The sequence below is a fragment of the Populus trichocarpa genome, chromosome 12, assembly GCF_000002775.5.
Source record: "Populus trichocarpa isolate Nisqually-1 chromosome 12, P.trichocarpa_v4.1, whole genome shotgun sequence".
Classification (NCBI taxonomy): Eukaryota; Viridiplantae; Streptophyta; class Magnoliopsida; order Malpighiales; family Salicaceae; genus Populus; species Populus trichocarpa.
The window spans coordinates 9119748-9127628 of NC_037296.2; positions in this window are offsets into that span (position 1 = coordinate 9119748).

A 7881-nucleotide genomic window follows, 5' to 3' on the forward strand; every position below is an offset into this window, starting at 1 on the left:
GTCTGTTTTGACTCGATACCATTCTGTTTTGGCTTAAATCTTGAAACTGTCAAGGAAATTTTGGTTGATTGCTTTTATTTCATAATATAAAGCAACAAAATCACTCATTCATACATATTTGGCCTTAAAACAAGTTTGCAAGGCTTATTAGGTTTCAACCCACAACGAAAAGGCCTATTAGGTCGATATTATATATTTCAAATCCAAAATGTATTTATATTTTATTCAAAATATCAACTCTAATTGTTTTGGTTATTCACTCTAGTATTATAAAGGAGTAACTTTTCCTTGGGTTTTCTAAAAATGCTTGGTTGTTCACTTTTGGATGTTCAAAGTATATGGACTCTACATGGGCCATAACTATGGATCTTAAAAGGAACAACACTCTTCATCTTGTTTTTTTAAGTAATAAAATAAATATTAAGGTCTCTAAGTCTAATATTTACCAAACAGTTAGGAGTATTGGTTTTTAAAATAAATTTAAAAAAGAAAGACTAACAAACAAAATGAAAAGAAGATTGTCCACTTATTGTATATTAACACTAATGAGAGATAACAAAACAAGATAAATAAATTTATCAGGTGGACGTTAAATAGCACACCTCAAAACAACGAATCCAATATAGGTCATTGTGAAGACTTTGTTCAAAAAGGACCTTAGTGTTACTAAATTCTAACCTAAGTAGATTAACTCATAAACAAACACTGCTTGAATATTATTAGGACTCACAAGCCTTCATTAAGCCATGGTGTCAGCGGATCTGGGTATTATAAGATAGATGAGCTTGAACAAAACATTGTCCATAAACCCTCTATAGGATTTAGGCATGGGTTTAATGAGCTCAACATAAGCCTATTAGTTATTCATTTGCATTACTTGATAAACTAATGGTTGTCATAGCCTAATTTTTTATTTTTCAATAATAATAATAAATAAATAAATTGAGAATTGGGTCAAAACCACACAAATTGAAGGTTTGAGGATTAATGAGGAAATTGTAAATTTAAAAGACAATTTGGCCAAAAATGAGAAGAATTGATAAGTTTAGGGACTTAATTAAACTTTGAATTAGTTTAATTAATGAAATCAGGAGCTTAATTGAAGAAATATCAAAGTTTGAGGTCAATTTGGGTCAAAATTGCAAGAAATTAAATTCCAAGGACCAAAGTTGATAGGCGGTAATATTATAGGGGTGTTGATTGATTTTTCCAGGAGTAATTTTGAAAAAAATTAAAGTTGAGGAGTCAATTAAGGACTGAATTGATTAAATTTGAAACCAAAAACTTTTTTGTAAATGATGTTGAAGTCCAAGAGTCCAATTGCAATTGATCTAGGGGATAAAATTAAAAAAAAAAGATTTTCAAAGATAAGGGTTTAATTGTAAGATTTCAGAGCTTCAAGGGGGGAATTGAAAATGCCCATTTTTTGGCCCAAAATGGCGTCGTTCCTAAGGCAACTATTCACCCAAACAATGGTTTTGGGTAAGCAGGATTCCCCATCAAATCTACCAGCTACCCAGTATCCCTCACCTAAACAGTGCTTCTCTAAATGCCAAGATAGGTCGTCACTAACGATGCTTTTCTAAATGGCAGGATTGTTGGTCTGCAGTTTTCCTCAAGCACGGACGAACGTGCCAAACATGTCTTTTTAGATATTAGAAAATTTTGAAAACATTCAAGAACCCTTTTGAATTTATTTGTGGATCCTTCATACTTTTTTTTTTACTTAGTATTGGACTGTAGACTTATATTGTGAAATGTGAATCTAGTATGCAATACATATATGTCTTTTCTTTTTTTTCCCCTATAAAAAAATATAATAAAAAAATGAGTTTTGCTTTCAATTCAAATTTTACTGGTTTATTCACCGGTGCTAGAGTCAGGAATACCATACTTTTTTGGATTACGTAATATTTACCAATGCCATAGTTGGAAGTATTCGTAGTTGAATATTCACTAGCACCAGAGTCAGGAATATTATAAGCAGACCATCAAAAACAAAATATAACAAACCCTTAGAAATTTAAGACAAAACCAACAATGCAGACTACCTTAGGTAGGACGCTTAAGGGATGATAGTATCTTTCCTTTCGCATAAGCAGTCCCATACTATGGAATCTCTGTTGACCACTTAGGATTTCTAGTGACCATAATATTAGATAGCGACTCTTTAAACCAAACATTTTCCCCTCTAAGAATAAGAAGTCAGATATTTACAGGTTATGATCAAGAGTAACCAATTATAGACATGTTAATTCACTAGTTATTATCAAAAGGTAATAGCCATAAGTGGTAAAAATAAACTAGACTTTAAAATGGTTAGGATTAAAGCCAACCGCCCATGATTTAACTTATAATAGACCCACTATCAACATTTTTAGACAGACCAATGGTAAATAAGCACGATACACTAATAAGAATATAGAACAAGTAACAATGCAACTTACTTTAGATAAGATGTTTTAGATTGATAGTATATTCCCTTTAACATAGTCAGTCTCTTATCTTAGACTCTATAGACTAGTTAGGGTTTTCTAATGACCATAATACCAGGTAACAATTTTGTTTTTGACATAAAACCTTTTTCTTACAAAACTATAAGGAAAAGACCCCTTCTTTGTTGCGATGTTGGGTACGACACTTGACATGAAGACGAACCATAAAATCTTCCTTATTCTTGGAAATGAGGAGAACATTGATTGATGTTCAACAATGTAAATTGATTTTACGAGTGTAAGATGAACAAGTAATATTTAATGTATTAAAGACTATAAATGTTTCCATTTATTTATGACTCATATTTTTAAATGGATATCATTGACAAGTTGATCGTCAAAATTTTCAAATAAGAGAATCTAAAGATGCCTCTTAAAACATGTCTTACTAACTCTCAATTTATTCATGTTGGGCAAGCCTTGATTAGGAAACGTAACCAATACTTGGAAGCTATTTCACCACTTCTTAAAGTAAAGGAGCTACCATAAAAGAGCTTGAAGCCAACATTAAAAAGATACATTCAAGATCCATCCAATAAGGAATTTAATTCATTACCATTCCATCTAAGGTATGCTTACTTTAGTGAATCTTCATCTCTTCCGATTATAATCTCATCATCATTTTTTAGTGCTTCGGAAGAAAAAAAAAAAGTTTCTTGGGGTTTTAAGAAAGCATAATAAGGTATTGAGAAGAACCATAACTGATGATATCAAATGCTAAAATTATTGGATGACAAGATCATTTATATAATCTTTTATATCCTTTGTTTGAGTCTGGTGTAAGATGAGCTATAGAAAGGTGGAATTAGAATGGTAAGAATAATAACAATGGGTTAAAGATTCATGGAACGGCAGGTATGTTTTGACCATCAAAATCTTAATAATACAACCCAAAAGAATCATTTTTAAATGTTTTTAATTTGATTAGATGTTGGAAAGATTTTTTTGCCATGCTTGCTACTATTTTCTAGATGGTTATTTCAAGTATAACCACATTTTCCATAGCTCGTGGAGATTAAGAAAAGACCACTTTCATCTATCTATATGGTATATTTTTATATAGAATGATATTGTTTGGATTACGCAATGCACTTGTCACCTTCCAATGTTGCATGATGTCAATTTTTGTGACATGGAAACATTTATAAAATCTTTCATGGATGATTTTTTTTTATTTTTTGTTCTTTTGTTTTATGATTCTTTGATTAACCTTGCTTTAGTTTTGAGTTGGGAAAATTTTCTATTTCATACTACGAGAAGGGATTGTTTTAGGTTGTGTTTTAGCCAAGAAATTGAAATTGACCAAGCAAAAGTTTAAAGAGATTGAGAAGATACCATCCTTTCAAATATAAAAGTAGTGTAGTGTTTTCTTGTGCATGTTGGATTCTACAAAAGATTTTTTTAAAATCACTAAACCTCTTTGCGATTTGTTAGTTAAAGATATTTTATTTGAAATTTCTCATGAGCGCATACATGCATTTGAAACTTTGAAAGGAAAACTAGTATTTGCACCTATTATTGTTGCTCTTGATCAGGAATTAACTTTTGAATTTTTGTATGTTGGGTAGTGATTAAGCTACAGGCGCTACTTAATGGGAAAAACAACAAATATTTTCAAGTGATTCATTATGCAAATAGAACTTTGACAAATGCATAATTTAATTATGCTTCTATTGAAATTAAAAATTATTGGCAATTGCTTTGACAAGTTTCACTTTTATTGAATAGGCTATGAAGGCATCATCAACATAGACCATACAACCTCAAATCATTTCTTACAAAGAAACATGCAAATACGAGACTTGTATAGGTGCTTTTACTACAAGAGTTTGATTTGGAGATATGGGATAAAAAGGGAAATGAGAGCCTAATAGTTGACCATTTGTCTAAAATTGACCGAAATATGAATGGTGGAGTAGAGAAGGTGCTCATTAATGAAGAGTTTATCGATGAGCACCTCTACTCCATACACATTGATGCAACACATTAGTATACTGGCTTGTCCAATTACCTAGCAAGTAACGTCATCAATCTTGATTTCTCTTATCAATAAAGGAAAAAGCTCGTCTAATTTCATGCACTGCCTTTACGAGGATCTATTATTGCTCTTAGAATTAGGAGTCATTTTGGTGTCATAAAGGCAACTCCAAAATTTCTTCAATTAGGTTTTTATTGTCTTTTTTTTAAGATGCTTATACTTTTTAGTTGCTTGTGATCAATGTTAAAATATTCAAAATATTTCTTGAAATAATGAAATTCCTTTAAATATTATTCTTATAATGGATTTTGTTTTTAACTTTTGGGTATAGATTTCATGGAGTCATTCCCTCTTTCCTTCTCAAATTAATACATCTTGGTATATGTGGATATGTTTCTAAATAGGTAGTGCTTATAGCCTGCCAGCTAATGACTCTAAAATAGTGTAGATCTTTTTGAAAAATTATATTTATACTAGTTTTGGCACCCCATAAGAAATTATTAGTGATGGAGGGAAACACTTTTGCAACTCTTAGTTTGATGCACTCATCAGCAAGTATGGACCAGTTGCCATATAGATACTTTTTTCATCCACAAATGAGAGGCCAAGTATCCAACCAAGAATTAAAAAGGATCCATGAGAATACAATAAATCTCATATGAAAACTTTAGTAAAGAAAGTTAGATGATGCACTTTGGGTATACCAAATAACATTCAAAACTTTGATGGGGATGTCTCCCTATCATCTTGTGTTCAAAAAAGCTCGTCATCTATTAGTGGGAACAAGAACATAGAGTCTATTGGGAAATAAAGACATTGAACTTTGACAATTAAGTAGTAGGAGAGAAACGACTTCTCCAACTTAATGAGATGGATGATTTATGAATGATGCTTATGAGAATAACTATATATACAAAGAATGTACCAAAAGATGGAATGACAAAAACATTTTGAGTGAATTTGATCTTTAGTAAAAAGTACTTCTCTACAACACTCATCTTCAACTTTTCCTTAACAAGTTATGTTCAAAATGGTTTAGGTGTTCATTGTGACCCACACATTTCTTTATGACGTGGTTGAAGTGCACCATGAAACGAAAGGCACATTCAAAGTAAATAGGCAATGGTTAAAGCCTTATATACATGGAGATTTTAAAAAGAAAAAGCATTCCATTAAGCTTATTAATGTCAAATGAGAACCAAAATAAATCTTGTTAGTATATATGCCTTGTTGCTAGTCGATTAGTTATACATGACATTGATTTTGTTTATACAAAACATATTTATTTTTAATAAATGCCTTTTTATTTTTAATATTTATTTATATATGATGAATGAGTATAAAGTAAAGATAAAGTCCTTAGGATAATATGCTCTGCAAAGAAAATGATACAGTGGTTATATTTATTTCTAAATGTTTATGGTTAATGGTTTATGTAAATGTCATTTTGTTGGCTTAGATTAGTGAACATCTCTTTACAGTTGGTAAAAAGATAATCCGGCTAAGATAAAAGTTTATCAAGATTAGTTAACATTATCTTCTTTGTAATTATCTGATTAGTTTACATTTTTTAAGAAATAAGTTCAGATAGAGTAGAAAATGTTATCCGAGGATACCTTTATCAATGTTTTTGTAAAACACGTTAAAAGTTTGTTACCAATATGAAAAGTATCTTTATCCTTATCACATAAGACATGTATATAAGGAATGTTAAGTTTGAAGAAAGGCGTGCTTCATGTGCTTCAGAAAAGAGTTTCAAAACGTTAAAAGCATCAATTACATTGAAGCAAGTGTGTCAATCAGCTAAGGAGTTTACACAGAGTTTCGTAGCACATACTATGACACACGAGGAGTGTGTAGAAAATTCTTGAGGTGAATTTATCCCTAAAGAGTTAGAGAGCATGTAAACTCCTAGAGGGAGTTCCTATGTGAACTGTTAGCAACTGAAGGTTTCAGTTAGGATGACACAGTTTAAAGATTATCAGATGTACTGGCAAGCTACTATGGTAGGAGAAATAACATGGTTCATTGTCTTATTAAGTAAGGTAGTATAGTCACAAAGGGTTGTGTTCAGAGATACTCCTTTTGTAATCTTTCAAACTAGTGAAAAAATTATTTATCTTGAGTTTGGCTGTCCTGGAGGGTTTTTTTTTTTTTTAATCTTTTGAAGAGTTCTTCAAAAGGTTTTCATTTTATAACCAAATACTTTGTGCATTTAAGTTTTCTTCATTTTTTATTTATTTGGTTGATCAGTGTTTGCAAAGTGTTATCAGGTCATCTGTTAATACGTGGTAAACATGAAAAAGGGACTTTCAAGTGGTATTAGAGCAAGTTCACTCAATAGGAGCGAGATCTATTTTTCTTGATTAAAAAAGATGTCAACACTGAATTCACCACCACAATTTAATGATGAGAACTATGCCTACTGGAAGGTCAGAATGAGAGTCTTTCTCAAATCACTAGATGAGAAAGTGTGGCACTTAGTAAAGCAAAAGAGGATCAAACCTGAAACTCTTACAAAATGGAATAAAGATAATGTTGTTAATTGTAATGGAATAACAAAGGCATGAACGTTATATTTATGACAGTTTCTCCTGATGAGTTTGGGATATTCTTGAAGTTACTCATGACGGAACTAAATCAATGAAAAATTACAAATTACAAATGTTAACCTCAAAGTTTGAGGAAATTAAAATGCTGGAAGATTAATCTTTTAATGAGTTTTATGCAAAAGTTAATGACATTGTGAATTCTAGGTTCAATCTAGGAGATAAAGTGGAGGACACATGAATTGTAAGGAAGATCTTAAAATCCTTCCCTTAAAGATTTTGGCCAAAGGTAACAACTATTGAAGAAAGCAAGGATCTTGATACTTTATGTGTTGAAGAACTAGTAGGTTCCTTACAAACATATGAATCTACATTGCCTTATCAAAGGAAAGGTAAGTCCATTGCACTTAAATCTTCTAGGAAAAAACATAACTACTCTTCTGATGATGATCTTAATAATGATGATATAGCTCTCAAAGCTAAGTAATTCAGAAAATTCATGTTTAAGAAGAAGAAAATTGATAAAGGTAAAAAGGTAAATGATTTTGTCAAAAGAAATAAATCAAAAAATAAAAGTAAAATTAAGACTGAATCTAGGGAAAGAGTTAAGTGTTTTGAATGTTCAAGATATGGTCACTTGAGAAGTGAGTGTTTTAATTTCAAAAGAAATAAAGGTAAAGCTCTTAATGTCACTTTAAGTGATGAATCTGACTTTGAAAATTCTAATTCATCATCTGATAATGAATTTGTTTTTGTTGCTATTCTTGACATTGTTAATGGATCTACTGACATGAAACAAACTGTTGAGATATCATGTGATTTTAACACAATTCAGACTGTCAGTAATTATAGTGATTCA